This window comes from Oncorhynchus nerka, linkage group LG11 (assembly GCF_034236695.1).
Source record: "Oncorhynchus nerka isolate Pitt River linkage group LG11, Oner_Uvic_2.0, whole genome shotgun sequence".
NCBI classification, from domain to species: domain Eukaryota; kingdom Metazoa; phylum Chordata; class Actinopteri; order Salmoniformes; family Salmonidae; genus Oncorhynchus; species Oncorhynchus nerka.
In genome coordinates, this window is record NC_088406.1 from 68,747,924 (window position 1) to 68,764,750 (window position 16,827).

General features: G+C 45.1%; 1 protein-coding gene across 3 annotated transcripts in view; it reads right to left on the minus strand.

The window, feature by feature from the left end:
- Window positions 1–16,827, minus strand: part of LOC115137566 (teneurin-3-like) — a 383,150-nt gene that overhangs the window by 195,507 nt on the left and 170,816 nt on the right. Inside the window, exon 1 of one of the 3 annotated variants that reach the window (XM_065024895.1) lies at window positions 13,967–14,527. The exons of the other annotated variants lie outside the window; for them this stretch is intronic. The gene's annotated coding sequence lies outside the window, so the exon portion shown is untranslated. Of the gene's footprint in view, window positions 1–13,966; window positions 14,528–16,827 lie in introns of those variants that run through there. 3 annotated transcript variants of the gene reach the window in all.

Below are 16,827 nucleotides of genomic sequence, written 5' to 3' on the forward strand. Positions count from 1 at the left end.
TTCACCTCCACAGCTTCACCTCCACAGCTTCACCTCCACATACGCTTCACCTCCATATACGCTTCACCTCCATATACGCTTCACCTCCATATACGCTTCACCTCCATATACGCTTCACCTCCATATATGTCCATTTATGTTATATGTTTTTTGACATGTCAGCATGGGATGTTGTGACATCCAGTCTGTAGGACATGCGTCAGTCCAAATCCTCAGAGGTGGATAGGAAACAACCTCCAGCTCTGTCTTAGCCATAGAATCACATTAAAACAGACAAGCTAGCTGGCACCGGAATTCATTTCCAATTCTACATCTTTATGGCACGCTTATATTGCTGCCATTAGTGGTGTAACGGAATAAGTGTTCACGTGGAGATGAAGCACACACACTTAAACACACACTCACGCACGCGCACACACACACACACACACACACACACACACACACACACACTTCATTCATCTTAAATCTGCTACTAATGAATTTTCCACTGGTTCTCTACCACTCCACTCACCCATCTCCACTCGGGGACCATCAAACACAGAGTTTAAAAAGGCCCCAGTTATTTTTGCCACTTTTTAACATGGCAGCAGTTAAAGTCATATAGTGTATAATGGTGGGAGTAAAAGACAGACTATATCAAATAAGAGGTATTCCCTATATAGTGCACTATTGTTGACCACAGCCCTGGGGATCTAGAGCTCTACATAGAGAATAGGGTGCCATTTGGGACACATCCCAGAGCCAATTCCCAGCCAACACAGACGGCAAAGGGATAAAGACAATTCTGCCCAACGAGCGTTCAGCCATGCTGTAAACCTGGCAAGCTGAGAAGCTGAAAAGACTGATTCATCCGAACAAGTATTTTTTGATGGGAATTTGATTGTGTTTGATTGTATCGTTTACGCTGTTTTGAGACCAGATGAGGAAGCTCAGCGTATCCACACATCTGTTGTCTTTGTCTACGCTGCAAGGACATTGAATGATCCACTCGTATAAAGCAGTAAGAAGACACAGTCTGTCATTTCCCCCTCAAGGAATATCTTGAATCACTGTGTTACTTCTCTGTAAGAAGCTTGGCAGTGACTAGAGTAGATGTGAGTTGTTATGAGGTTATAGGGGTCAGTATTATCTAATGCTGGACGGTAGTATTCATTATAATAGGATGAATGGACTTGGAGTCTATATAGAGGAATCTGCCTTAACAATAAGCTATAGTTAGAGCTGGTGTCGCCCTATAGCCACAGCACAATGGGTACTGGGCTACAGTCAGTGCTAGTGGTAGGTACATATAGGCTGTCATAGACCCCAGCCTCTGCCCTTTACTGTCCTACATTGTGCAATTCAACTCATAACCCAGTGTGTGTGTGTGTGTGTGTGTGTGTGTGTGTGTGTGTGTGTACTCTCCATGCACTCATCCATCACACACTGTAAGTGACACACAGTCTGACAACCAACCAGTCATAACTAGTGCTTCATCAGCGAGACACTTCAAGTTCTGACTGGTGACCTGGAGGCTACGATGACACAAGCCCACTACATAAGGCTACGATGACACAAGCCCACTACATAAGGCTACGATGACACAAGCCCACTACAGAAGGCTACGATGACACAAGCCCACTACATAAGGCTACGATGACACAAGCCCACTACAGAAGTTTACGATGACACAAACCCACAACATAAGGCTACGATGACACAAGCCCACTACATAAGGCTACGATGACACAAGCCCACTACATAAGGCTACGATGACACAAACCAACTACATAAGGCTACGATGACAAGCCCACTACATAAGGCTACGATGACACAAACCCACTACATAAGGCTACGATGACACAAACCCACTACATAATGCTACGATGGCACAAACCCACTACATAAGGCTACGATGACACAAACCCACTACATAAGGCTACGATGACACAAACCCACTACATAATGCTACGATGACACAAACCCACTACAGAAGGCTACGATGACACAAAGCCACTACATAAGGCTACGATGACACAAAGCCACTACATAAGGCTACGATCACACAAAGCCACTACATAAGGCTACGATCACACAAAGCCACTACATAAGGCTACGATCACACAAAGCCACTACATAAGGCTACGATGACACAAAGCCACTACATAAGGCTACGATGACACAAAGCCACTACATAATGCTACGATGACACAAAGCCACTACATAAGGCTACGATGACACAAAGCCACTCACTACATAAGGCTACGATGACACAAACCCACTACAGAAGGCTACGATGACAAAAACCCACTACATAAGGCTAACGATGACAAAAACCCACTACATAAGGCTACGATGACACAAAGCCACTACATAAGGCTACGATGACACAAAGCCACTACATAAGGCTACGATGACACAAAGCCACTACATAAGGCTACGATGACACAAACCCACTACAGAAGGCTACGATGACAAAAACCCACTACATAAGGCTACGATGACACAAACCCATGACATAAGGCTACAACTGTCATTAAGACAAAACCACATTACAGCCCAAATCACTTCTTTAGAAAATACTAAAATGGAATAAAATGATATAGATTAGAATGGAAACATTATTGTCCACTTTCTGGTGATCACTTCCTTGAACCTTGAATCATCTACAGCCGTTCTGAACACCACCAATTAAATGACTATTAAATATGTTGTTTCTCTTTCAGTTGATTACTGGGAGTTGCCTGATTAGCCACTAATTACTTGTCATCTGAGAGTGGTTAATTCACAAGTGTTCCCTGGCGATTTATCAAGTGTAATCAACGAAAGGAATTAAAACCTGAACTTTTAAATGCAGAATTAACAGGATAATTATGTAATGGCACAAGGTAGCCACCATTAATTGTATCAACTTCTATAAAAACACATCTACTCATTTATTTTTACTCAAATAAATGCTTATTTAGAAATCAAACTCAGGGAAAAGTTGTTATTTATCTTCTTAAAGAGGCAATTATACATTAAACAGTATATTTACTTTAACATTCTCTTTAATGACCTATTAGGAACAAAGTTGTGAATTAGTAGCTACTTAAATACAAATAATTGGTTGATCTTGTGGCTAATTACACCCAAGGTAATTAAGGAGCTGAGTGAAAAGAAAAGAGAGAGAGAGAGAGAGAGAGAAAAGAGAAGGCATGGGAGAGGCGTTTGTCTGACTGGGCTTTTATAGGAGAGGGGGAGGAGGAGAAGGAGTCTACTGTGTTGGGAGAGGGGCTAGTGGGTAGAGACTGGAATGTCAATGATGGGACAGGGTGTGTGTGTGTGTGTGTGTGTGTGTGTGTGTGTGTGTGTGTGTGTGTGTTTGCGTGCGTGCGTGCGTGCGTGTGTGTGTCTGCGTTCGGGGGGGGGACCGGTGTTAATGTGGGCGTGTGTGCCTACGTCTGTATGTGTGAGCGTGTGTGTGTGTGTACCATAGCTGCAAAAGAACACATGCTCTGGGCATTGTGATAGATCTCTACCATATCTAGGAGGGCACATTGCTCTGTAACTCTCTTTCTCTGTTTTTTATCCATCCTTTTTTAGCCTAGTGGTTATAGCGTTGGACTAGTAACCGGAAGGTTGCGAGTTCAAACCCCCGAGCTGACAAGGTACAAATCTGTCGTTCTGCCCCTGAACAGGCAGTTAACCCACTGTTCCTAGGCCGTCATTGAAAATAAGAATTTGTTCTTAACTGACTTGCCTGGTTAAATAAAGGTAAAATAAAAATAAAAATAAATGCTACACACACAAAGTTATTATATCTACAGCAACATTATATATATATATATATATATCCTGTCTTAGCTGTCATACATGTAAATGAATTGCAGAAATGACATATGTCCATAAATGGAGGGCCTGACGTTCATGCTGAAGTTGTATTTAGATAGAATAGGGTGAAGAGAAACAACTGGTCCGTGTGTCTGCACTTCCAACACAACAGAGACCCTGATTTATAACACTGTATCTTTTATAACACTTCTTTAATTAAAATGGACATTTCTCTGTCGTTTTTTAAGGGTAGATAACAGAGAGAGAGAGAGAGAGAGGTAAAAGAGAGAGAGAGAGGTAAGAGAGAGAAAAGAGAGGGGGAGAGAGAGAGAGACCGAGAATGAGCCTAAAATCGAGAGAGAGGAGAGATGAGAGAGAAAGAGAGATAAAGAGAGAAGAGAGAGAGAGAGAGAGAGAGACCGAGAATGAGCCTAAAACCGAGAGAGAGACAGACCAAGAAATGGAGACAAAAATAAATAACAACAGAAATGTGTTGCCAAGTAAGTGTACTGTATCTGTCGCTATGAGGGCTGATTAGTATACAGCTTTGTGTTGAGACGGATAAACAAACAAACAACGAGCAGCAGGCTAAATGTCAGAGCAGCTGTACCTTACAGGCTTTACACAGTCAACAAACACAGCTCCTTTTCTTAACCCTTTAGTGGAGAGACACGCGGTGTGTGTGTGTGAGAGGCGGATATTACTTAATGAGGGACTTACTGTTGAAGACAAAAGGGCATGGGAGAGGAGAGGGTGATCACCAGTAATGTGGTTCAGTACAGTGGTGCTATGGGTAGTGGTGATCACCAGTAATGTGGTTCAGTACAGTGGTGCTATGGGTAGTGGTGATCACCAGTCATGTGGTTCAGTACAGTGGTGCTATGGGTCACCAGTGGTGATCACCAGTCATGATGGTTCAGTACAGTGGTGCTATGGGTAGTGGTGATCACCAGTCATGTGGTTCAGTACAGTGGTGCTATGGGTAGTGGTGATCACCAGTAATGTGGTTCAGTACAGTGGTGCTATGGGTAGTGGTGATCACCAGTCATGTGGTTCAGTACAGTGGTGCTATGGGTAGTGGTGATCACCAGTCATGGGCAGGTGATGTGGTTCAGTACAGTGGTGCTATGGGTAGTGGTGATCACCAGTCATGTGGTTCAGTACAGTGGTGCTATGGGTAGTGGTGATCACCAGTCATGTGGTTCAGTACAGTGGTGCTATGGGTAGTGGTGATCACCAGTCATGTGGTTCAGTACAGTGGTGCTATGGGTAGTCGTGATCACCAGTCATGTGGTTCAGTACACAGTGGTGCTGTAGTGGGTAGTGGTGATCACCAGTCATGTGGTTCAGTACAGTGGTCAGATCACCAGTCATGTGGTGCTAGTGGTGCTATGGGTGGTGATCACCAGTCATGTGGTTCAGTACAGTGGTGCTATGGGTAGTGGTGATCACCAGTAATGTGGTTCAGTACAGTGGTGCTATGGGTAGTGGTGATCACCAGTCTATGGGTAGTGGTGATCACCAGTAATGTGGTTCAGTACAGTGGTGCTATGGGTAGTGGTGATCACCAGTAATGTGGTTCAGTACAGTGGTGCTATGGGTAGTGGTGATCACCAGTAATGTGGTTCAGTACAGTGGTGCTATGGGTAGTGGTGATCACCAGTCATGTGGTTCAGTACAGTGGTGCTATGGGTAGTGGTGATCACCAGTCATGTGGTTCAGTACAGTGGTGCTATGGGTAGTGGTGATCACCAGTAATGTGGTTCAGTACAGTGGTGCTATGGGTAGTGGTGATCACCAGTATGTGGTTCAGTACAGTGGTGCTATAGTGGTGATCACCAGTCATGTGGTTCAGTACAGTGGTGCTATGGGTAGTGGTGATCACCAGTAATGTGGTTCAGTACAGTGGTGCTATGGGTAGTGGTGATCACCAGTAATGTGGTTCAGTACAGTGGTGCTATGGGGAGTGGTGATCACCAGTCATGTGGTTCAGTTCAGTGGTGCTATGGGTAGTGGTGATCACCAGTCATGTGGTTCAGTACAGTGGTGCTATGGGTAGTGGTGGTACAGTGGTGATCACAGTACAGTGGTGCTACGGGTAGTGGTGATCAGTAATGTGGTTCAGTACAGTGGTGCTATGGGTAGTGGTGATCACCAGTAATGATCACCAGTAATGTGGTTCAGTACAGTGGTGCTATGGGGAGTGGTGATCACCAGTAATGTGGTTCAAAGTGGTGGGGTAGTGGTGATCACCACATGTGGTTCAGTACAGTGGTGCTATGGGTAGTGGTGATCACCAGTCATGTGGTTCAGTACAGTGGTGCCAGTGGTGCTTATGGGTAGTGGTGATCACAGATGTGGTTCACCAAGGGCAATGGTTCAGTACATAGTATATACTGCTATGGGTAGCTAAGAGACTGAGATGTGGTTCTCACTAGTGGTGATCACCAGCATGTGGTTCATACAGTGGTGCACATCACACATGTGGCTACCACCCACCCTTGTGCAGCTGAGTGTAGACTGTGTAAACAATAAGGATACAGACAACTGTTCCTGTAGACTGTATGTTGCCGACCCCCTCGCTCCCTCTCAGTACACTGCTCCCCCGTGACAACTGGACCAGCATGTGGAAACACGGACGGACGGGTGCTGATTACCCCACATTAAAACCAGAGCAGCTCAATGCCAAACTACCAGTGATAAATCTCTCTCTATATCCAGCCATCCCTGCCTCTTTCTCTACCCTTCTCTGGGGATTGGGCTCTTCTGTGTGTGTGTGTGTGTGTGTGTGTGTGTGTGTGTTTAAACCTTAAACCTGTCTCCTCCCTGTGGGGGCTGATGACACATGTGGTTAGATGTGGTAATGGCAGTGTTAGTGCTGATGACATTGTTCAGTTGATTGCCGAACACATGTGGCTGAGCAGGGACAGACAGACATCTTCCCTCCCTGCATCTAGCCCAGGCTGTGCTCCTGTAACCCGAGCCCCAGCCCCTCGTCTTAAAAGGTCGCAACCTTGCTGTGCCTCTAACCCCCAAACAAAAGAGGTGGGTGAGTGGATGGTTGGTTGGCTGTCCCTCCCTCCCATCTCCTCATCCCCCTCTCTCCTTCCCTTTTGCCCTAGGGTCATATAGCTAAGAGAGAGAGGTCTGGTAAAGCATTTGTTAGGCAGGGCTGCAGTGAAGCAGGCAATGAAAAGAGACTAGGGGGAGTTGGAGGGGGGAGAGGTTCTCCTCAAATGATCAACGGGAAAGCCAGCTAGCCTCCGAGAGTGTGCATGTGTGTGTGAGTGGCGTGCGTGAGCCCTGATCCTGTGTGTGTGTGTGTGTGTAGGAGCGTGCGTGTGTTTTGTGTGTGTGTGTGATGCTTGATCCTGGGGAGGGATTGCCGAGCCGGGCGGAAACAATAGAAGAGCTGGGTCTTTCTGTGTGGGAGGGAGAGGGAGACTGGTTAGGGTCTCCTCCTAGCTACATCCCCTCTGGGCCTAGTGGCATAGTGGTGGCTCTGGCTCACAACGGGGATAGATTCCAATGCAAGGAGACGGGAGTGGGCACACACAGAGAAACACACACACACACACACACAAGCTGACGGACGTCAATGCACACACACACACACACACACACACACACACACACACACAAACATGAGCAATGTATCACCCGAACACATGTACAGCACACACGCACATACACCTACACAAAATATCAATACAACGCCCCTAAACACACACACATCAATCTTCCTCATAGATGGAGTGTGTGTGCTCCCTCCACACAGTGTCTGGGCTGGTGGACGTGGCTGCTGCTGGTCCATATCTCTGGCCAAGTGTCCTCCATCACATCTCCCAGCCTTGCCTCACTACAGATGAACAACTATGTAGTTTGACAAAGGGAACATTACCTTAAACCGCCTCCTTGACTGTTATCAGAGACATTTAAATAACACACAAGTACAAATCGTAAGTGTCGTGCAGCGTACAAAATAGGTTCTCTGAAGAAGAGATTCCAGACTGAAATAAAACAAAGCAACACTGTAAGTCCAGTACACAGGATAAACGCTCTTATACATCTATTTAATCAGCACCTCGACTCCTTTCGGAACAAACCTAATGGGCCGTTATGTGGAGCAGAACTAAGTCATTTATTCATTATTACTAAATGATCCTTCAGTAGCTGTTTGTCTAGTACAATATCTGGTGGATTGCAGAGGCACTGGCTCATATATTAGATTTACCCTTCTCGCTCCCCTCTTCAGTCACACACACGCACATGCACACGCACACACACACAGAACACAACACACACAGAGAGTGTATGAATCTGAAGCTTTACGATTGGACTGTTCTATTATACATGTGGGCGTCTCGGTCTATGAGCCGTTGAATGGAGGCTTTATTTCCTCTTTCCCCCTCGCTGGAGATGGAGAGAAGAGAGGGGAGAGGGGAGAGGAGAGAGGGGAGAGGAGAGAGGAGAGAGGGGAGAGGAGAGAGGAGAGAGGGGAGAGGAGAGAGGGGAGAGGAGAGAGGGGAGAGGGGAGAGGGGAGAGGGGAGAGGAGAGAGGGAGAGGGAGAGAGGAGAGAGAGAGAGAGACGAGAGAGGAGAGAGGCCTGGCAGGTGCTGCCGTGGAGAGATGGAGCTAGCTACTGTGTGTTGTGTGTGTGTGTTGTGTGCTCTTGTAACGTTGAGGTAGAGTCAAGGGTAATATGGCTACCGGGTAATCGAGTTACCACACATTACCAGGCCAACAGGGGACAATTCTGCCGACAAGGATTTATTTAGTCAACTCCAATAACCACCAGCTAGACGAGACATTGAAAGGACAAAGACATGCTTATTTAATACATACCCATTTAACTCCCAGGTGTGAGAGTCTACACAGCCAAGTCATACAACCTAGCGATTAGCTTAGAGTTAGCCTTGTCAATTCAGGTAGACCACATTAATAGCTAATTTAGTTTTGTTTAGTCTCACTAAGACACGTTAACGTTGGCTTCCTCACGCTTTCCAGTTATAATATCTGAGCTCAGGAGATCAGGGCCCCAATTCACAAAGCCTCTCAGAATAGGAGTGCTGATCTAGGATCAGTTTGGCCTTTTAGAGTTTTTCCTAGCCACCGTGCTTCTACACCTGCATTGCTTGCTGTTTGGGGTTTTAGGCTGGGTTTCTGTACAGCACTTTGAGATATCAGCTGATGTACGAAGGGCTATATAAATACATTTGATTTGATTTGATTTAGATCATAATGAATGCAATTATACTGACAGAGGCGACCTGGTGCTAGATCAGCACTCTGAGAATAGGACACCATGGGCATTGTGTGAATAGATGTGCCGTGGTCTTTTTCCTGTCCCCCCGTGGGATAGCCTGTGGTGCTACCTCTCCGCCGTGATGTATGGGCCCTGCTTATCACCGTCACCTCAATTGAAACTACTGTTATTCTATCTGGGCTCAGTCAGCGGCTAAGCCACGCTACGGTAAGGATGGTCACTCTGTCACCGTCCCCCCGGACCAGAACAGCCCGGGACACAGCCACAACCTCTGTCTGGCTCCATCAGGAGAGGGAGAACTCTAACAAACGCACGCACGCACGCACGCGCACACACACACACACACACACACACACACACACACACACACACACACACCTGCCTAGGGGTCCTTCTCAACTGGAGTGGAAAATAACTATCATCTCAATTCGATAACAATAGAAAACAAGAGGAGAAAATCAGACGCCTTCACAAAGAGACTGTATATAACATCCTTTCCTCTGTAATGGTACTGTGGGGAAATGCAGTGGCTGGGGTAGTCCCTGTATTATTCATATGAGGATTTATGACCCAGCAGTGTGTGTGTGTGTGTGTGTGTGTGTGTGTCCATAGGGCCAGGCTACTCCATCACCAGGATAATTTCCTGTGTTTGACCCCATGATGACCTTTGTTTCCCTTGGAAAATGACCTTTGTTTCCCCTTCACACTCGTCAGCCCGAAATTAGTACATGCTCATGTTATTTTATTTACGGGAGGTTGTATAAGATGATAATAGAAATATAACTATATATGGTGCTGTTATTTGTCAAATTATTATTTTAATCATTATTAATTCATTAGTATTTGATTTTTGGAAGAATCATAAATCTTTTATTTTTTATAGCCAATAAAAAAAATTGACCACTTAAAACAATTCTGGATTTTCTATTTATACTAAACCTTATTCTTTATCATTTAAATGGTATATATTCCTACTTTATAATTTTTAATTTAAATTACAATATCTATTACATTTTTCCTGCATTTAAATATATTTTTTGAAATGTGTATATTTATTAAAGGATTTAGGCCTAAATTAATGCCAGAAAAGTACAGCCTATTGTTGTTGTTCTGGAAGGATTTGGAATACATCCTTATCATTCCTGAAGAGGAAGAATTTCAGAGAAACAATCTGAAAATAAATAATAGGTTAATTCAATAAATTCCCTCAATGATCTTTCCTCTTTCCTACACACTAGCTTCTCCTCGCTGTAACGAACGCATCTAAATCTCCATCCGCGTCTGCCTCTCAAATAGCACCCTATTCCCTATTTTTTTTAAAGTGCACTACTTTTGAGCTGGGACAATAAGAATGAATATTATGGGGAATAGGGTGCAATTTGGGACGCATCCAATCTAATTCATATTTACGCACCAAACACAAGTCTTCTCACACACACAGGCAGACGGGGGAATTAGCATACCATCGACGGCGTACCGTTTATTTGTCAGAAACTCTCCTCCGGCCAACCTTCCCTGCTCCTCTCCGGCTCCCAGCCAAACAGTCCAATCTGTAGCAGGCTCCCTGTGGTACGTGCCAGGCAATCACAAAGAATATTCTGGAAGCAGCAAGACCCATTGAGGGGCCTTCTTCTTATCCCAAATGGATGAGTATAGCTTAACTGTTTGGCACCATTTCCTGCGCACCGCCTGCAACAGCCGCCTGCAACAATATACAATAGAAGCCTCCTCCTCCAAGTCTTATCTGGAGCATAGCTGTGATGACAAAATAAAATCGATCGATTGGCTGATGGGTATGTAGTGTATGTGTTGTTAACGTGAGTTCTGGAGGCCCTGGACGGACCGGAGCTGTTATATAGGAGAAGAGGAAGGGGGAGAGAAATAATGAGAACGAGAGACAAAAGGGGGGAGAATTACAGAGAGAGAGAGAGAGAGAAGGTGCTCCTTCAGAAGTGTCAGTCAGTACCTCTCTTTAGCCCTCCTAGATCAGTGGAAGGAGCGATCACAGAGCCGTCTGAACACCTAGCTAGATAACACTCCAAACTCACTCCTCAATCCCTCAACAGCAGATACACACACACTCTTTCTCTCTCACTTCGTAAATCACTCCTATCTAATGACGAGGGGGGGGGGTGTTCTAAAGGGATTCATGGGGAGATATTAACTTTAATCACAAAGAGCTGGAGAGAGAGAGAAACAGAGATAAAGAGATAGAACGAGCTCTTTACTCATCCGTGCGGACGATGAAACTTCAAGCGCTTCACCCCCTCTTTCATGTCCATTCCCATGGACATTGCTCTTTGTCATCCCTCATCTCATCCCTCCATCACAACATGGTTATATAATAACCACATATTATGCTAATGAGGATGCAATAGACTGCAGGCCTATAGGCCGTGGATGCCGTTTTTCACCAATGGCGGCGTCAATCACAATTTCCCCTCCTTTCCCATTTAACATTTTTTTGTTTTACTCCAGAGCGGATCCGTCGGGCCTTTTCCAATTTTCCTCTATAAATTAACAATGAGTTGAGCCATTACGTAACCCCCCAGCCATCAAGATGTAGGTCTGGGACTCTGAACCGGCATCATTTGTATAAAAAAATTTAAATAAAAAATAATGGCCCCCCTGCGCTACGATAAATACCCTTTAATGTAATAACACGAACAATAAAACAAAGAAATATGTGGATAAGGAAAGGTGACCTGGTCCGTTTTACAAGGCGCTAAATCAGAGAAATATCACGACGGCGTATCAAACGGAATTAAAACTTTTATTCATTGAGTAATAGCTCCAGTAATGCAGTCCATCAGCCAGATTACTACACACTAAGTGTATATAATCGCACACACACGTACGTGCACGCACGCAGACACACACACACACACCAAGCACAGCCTGGGCCCCGTTGCTAGGCGATCTCTTTCCATTTGTGAAGAGAAAGAAAGAGAGGGTGAAAGAGAAGAGGAAAGACAGCCAGGTTCAGCTATTTCCTCCTACCGTCCGCCCCCCCCTCTCTCCACTTTCTTTCAGTGTCTAACATTGCAAACCATTATTTCCCCTCTCCAAAATCAATGTAGTGTGGAATCAAAGAATGGGGTCCTGGGCCATAAATCAGCAGAGAGGCTTAGTATGCGCGTTAAAGTGGAACCATGTAGTAAGGCCCGCCGCATGAGAGGGACATTAAACACCTTTGCACATGGCCCCGGCCTCCTCAGTAATTCTTGACAGCTTATTTCTCATTGTGAGCATCCCAAATGGCACCTTATTCTCTGTGTAGTGCGCGACCTACCGAGCTATGATCAAAAGAAGTGCACAATATAGGGAATAGGGTGCCATTTGGGGCGTGAACAGGGTCAGAGGCTTTGGCACGCAGATCTGAAATATGACTGACACAGAGAGAGAGAGAGAGAGAGAGAGAGAGGCCCATTTCTTTCTTGTTTTTTAACAAATCGGGGGAACTGTTTGACATTATGAGAAGCCACAGGTTCCTCTCAGTGGTAGTGGGCCTGAGAGGAATCACTGACTGGTGGAATTTCACAGCGTCTTTAACGCATGAGCACACACATTGTTGCTGCGCCCCCAGTACTCCTTCCTATTGTCTGCTTTTTAATACGGCAGAGTTAAGTTCCTTAACTGATGGAACATATGGCAAATCCCAGTTCTATAACACACAGATGATGAACATATTGAAATCATAAAAGCATATCACATGATATCCTCTTTATCTAGCTCATCTGACGTGTCCATTTTTAATAAAAAAAATAAATGTTAAATAATAACATAAATAATGTTTAGCATCTTTTAACATCTGGCCATCTCCACGACGTTTATGAACGCAAAGCTGGTGCATTGTGACATCTCACTCTTTTATTCCCGGCCTGACAGTTATTCACTTGTTATGTTGTTCAGTTCAGTCCGTTATCGTTGCATCATTCCATCACTCAGCGGCAGGTCGGGGGATGTACAACAGGCTAATTGAAAAGGTAACAGAGTGACAAATTCCGAAACACCCCCCCGCAAAAAAATATGGTTCCAATTATCCTGCAGTGTAAGGGCCTATTCTCCCCGTAACAGGACGAGAGTGGGAATTATTACGTGTGTTACAAACGGCACTGTAGGCTATTGTCTGTTTCCACATCTTATAAGACAGGACATCAAATAACCATGAAAATATACGCTTCCATAAAAATTACATAAACAAACACCCCTCTTTTTCACAGCCTTTTAAATCTAAATCCTCAACACACACAATTCATCTATTATGCTGTTGAGCCAATCCAAACAAGGGCTTGAGAATCACCCTCCACAGCATCAGCCCCCTCATCCTGCCTGGTATTATAGCCTGGGTGGATTTGGAGAGGCTGGAAATTCTGACCACAAGCAGCACCAAAAAAAGGACCACTGACTGGGCTCGGCTTCGCAAAAACTATTCGCTCTAATTCAGAACATCTGACAGTGGTGAGGGCAGCCGAGCTCCGAGGGAGCTTTTTTCGGGGGAGCGTTGACTTCCCTCTCTCTCTCACCAATCAACTCTCAAAGTGCCGGAGTCACGGAATCACAGAGAGAGAAGCGTATTAACATGCGATACGGGTCCCCTCACACACACACACACACACACACACACACACACACACACACACACACATAACTCCTTTCCTTTGAAGATGATTTAAACACACTTAAGCAGACAATGGGAATAATAATGGGCTGCAAATAATCACATTGCATTGACCACTGGCAAGGCGTGTGGATGCACAGGCGCACACACACACGCACACACACGCACGCACGCACACACGCACACACACATAGAGAGAGCGAGAGAGAGGGGTGCATAAAACAGCACACTGAGGAAGGTCAATTAGCAGCAGCAGAGAGAATACACTGGTTTCAGCTGTTACCTTAGGTTAAGAAATCCTCCAGTTGTTCCTTCCCCAAAAGGGTTAAAAGGATCCGGCCAGAGCCCTCCTGGCTGCTCTCGTTACCCGATCACAGAGGCATGTAGCTGGGTAGACACGGTGCTGCGCTGGGTCTTGCCTGGAGCTTTTTTCGCCTTTTGTCTTCCACTCCACAAAACACTTGCCGTAGATATATCTGGAGGTTTCTCTCTCTCTCTCTCTCTGGGCACACAGTCTGTTTCAGTGGTTCTACTGGCAGTAGTCTGTTTCTCCTATTCCACTCACTCTCTCAAACGCACACACAGAACAGAGAGGCTCCTCTTAATGAACAATCACACTCTCTCTACCGCATCAAGCTCAGGCTTCAAGCTCAACTCATTAACGAGAGAGGGAGGAATAAAAAAAAGAGGGAAAAAATGCTGGATCTTTTTTTCTTTTTTTCCCCTTAGGCTGGACAGTGGGTGGTTAAATGCGCATCCTGCTGGTTGGTGGTTGGTCCACGCTCGCTCTCGCACCCTCTCTGCCACTGCCTGCCTTTCTAAACGGAATCTTTCTTTCTCTCTCTCGCTCTCTCCAAGTTTGAGGCACTCTTTCGGAGCCGTGCTGCTGCTGGCAGGAGAGAGGAGGGGCTTGGGGCTGAAAGAAGGGAGGGAGGCGCGTTATAGGTTGAGCCTCTGTCTGTTTACACCCACCGGGGGAGGAGGGAGAAGAAAGGAGGTCGAGGGAAGGGAGGGGAGAGGAGGGCTGTCTCTGCTTTAACCATTTGGAGTATTCACTCATCTGTTGCACACACACACACACACACACACACACACACACACACACACACACACACACACACACACACACACACACACACACACACACACACACACACACGCACACAAACAGAGACACACACACACACAAACAGAGACACACACACACACATTCTCTCAGCAATATCTCTCCCTCGTTCTCTCTCTCCCACTCTCGGGCATGCACACACTTAGCCATTCTAGCTAGGGGGAAAAGCACTATAGAAAATAGACAGGCACACCTTTACCTAGACTCTATTCTTTAAACCCCAGCTAGGGAATAATGCAACTGCATACCAGTAATGGGATAATATTTTGATTCATAATAAACACACCTAATGAATACCCATACATGTACTAATACACACACCTAATGAATACCCATACATATACTACATATCCTCAAGTTTCAAGTTGTATTAGTCGTATGTACAGGTTACACATGGTATACACTGTCCAATGAAATGCTAACGTGCAGGTTCCTGAAATGCTAACTTGCAACAACAATAAGAAATAATACAAGATAAGAAAACTAACATAAAGTAAATGTCTCAGTGGAATAGAATAGACATTTTTAGCATGAGCATAATACGGGAAGGCAACATTTATATAACAATATTTATACGTGTTTTGGGGAAGGGGGGGATTGGGGAGCGAGTGTTTAAATCCTACAGGCACATCAACATCTTACAAACACACAGAACTGTACCTGTACGGCAGATAATGTATGAGTCTGCTCATTGTCTGTTCATTTTCTGCCTGCTGTCATTAACACGCCTCAGAGCACACGGAAACACTGCCGCTAACCCAGCCACGCACGTATGCACCCACACACACACACACACACACACACACACACACACACTTACATCTGTTCGTAGTCACAGTAGACACATTGTCAGAATCAACTAGCTTACACAGGTAAATTAGCTAAAGGCAGCTTTCACCAGGTATCAAGTCCTTATCCGGTTTGATTAGTACGTCTAGGCTACACACACAACAACAATCTAAAACCTCCCGTACTCCACGGTGGGAAATGAGAGGTGTAAACAAATAAACACCGTGAAATAAACAAAAGGAGACTTGTTTAGTTTGGTGCGTATTGCTACATGGGTTTTAGAGCAGTTTGGATTACTGACGTTGACGACAGACCAGGCCAATTCCTAATGCCTGTCAGTTGGCAGAGTGTACGCAATACATATCTACTCTCCCGTCGGCATGCCAACGGTAGAGATGAAAAGACGTGACACGACCCAGCCGCTCTTCTCCCCCTTTTCCCAACAAAAAACAGCCACACTTGTCTTAGATGGTGCCTTATAATGTTTAGACCATAACTGAACAAGGCAGTTAACTGAACAAGGCAGTTAACCCACTGTTCCCAGGCTGTCATTGTAAATATGAATTTGTTCTTAACTGACTTGCCTCGTTAAATAAAGGTTAAATAAAAAAAAATACAATACAAATATTACATGATATAGATTAAATTGTGTATGTTCACAGGCTTCCCTTGTAGATGAGACACTGGTCTCAATGTTGACCCACCCTGGAAAAACCAGGAAAGGACGGCACCGTAACAGCAGAGACCTGCCAAATGGTTCGCTCTGCTCTAAACAGACAGAGTCCAGACCATTCATATGGGATCGGCATTCTTGTTAACATCAGAAGGTTCTAGGTGGGGAAGTACTGGTGTATCCTATGATCATTGTATGCTGTAGAAATGCTCAATGATATTGTGTATTTTTCCCTGTTGGGAATAACTTCTCGGTATTTCAAGGAGAACGTGTGATGTTTTGTGATCATTACGTTGGGAACATTATGCCCTGAACAATTACCCACCTTTCCCGGTTTTATTTTTTACAAAGGATTTATCCATCAACAACGGAACAGTTAATTAAGAGTGACCACGGAACATTTCAGCCAATCAGGCCTAGGAGCCTATCCCCGCCCACGCTGTCCATTCGAACTGAACTATAAAAGCGTGACGTGAATAATAGCCACGGACGACTGAAATCCTTCTGATTCTCAGACGTCGGTGTAGTTGGTAACTGGAAAGCGCCCTTTATTATT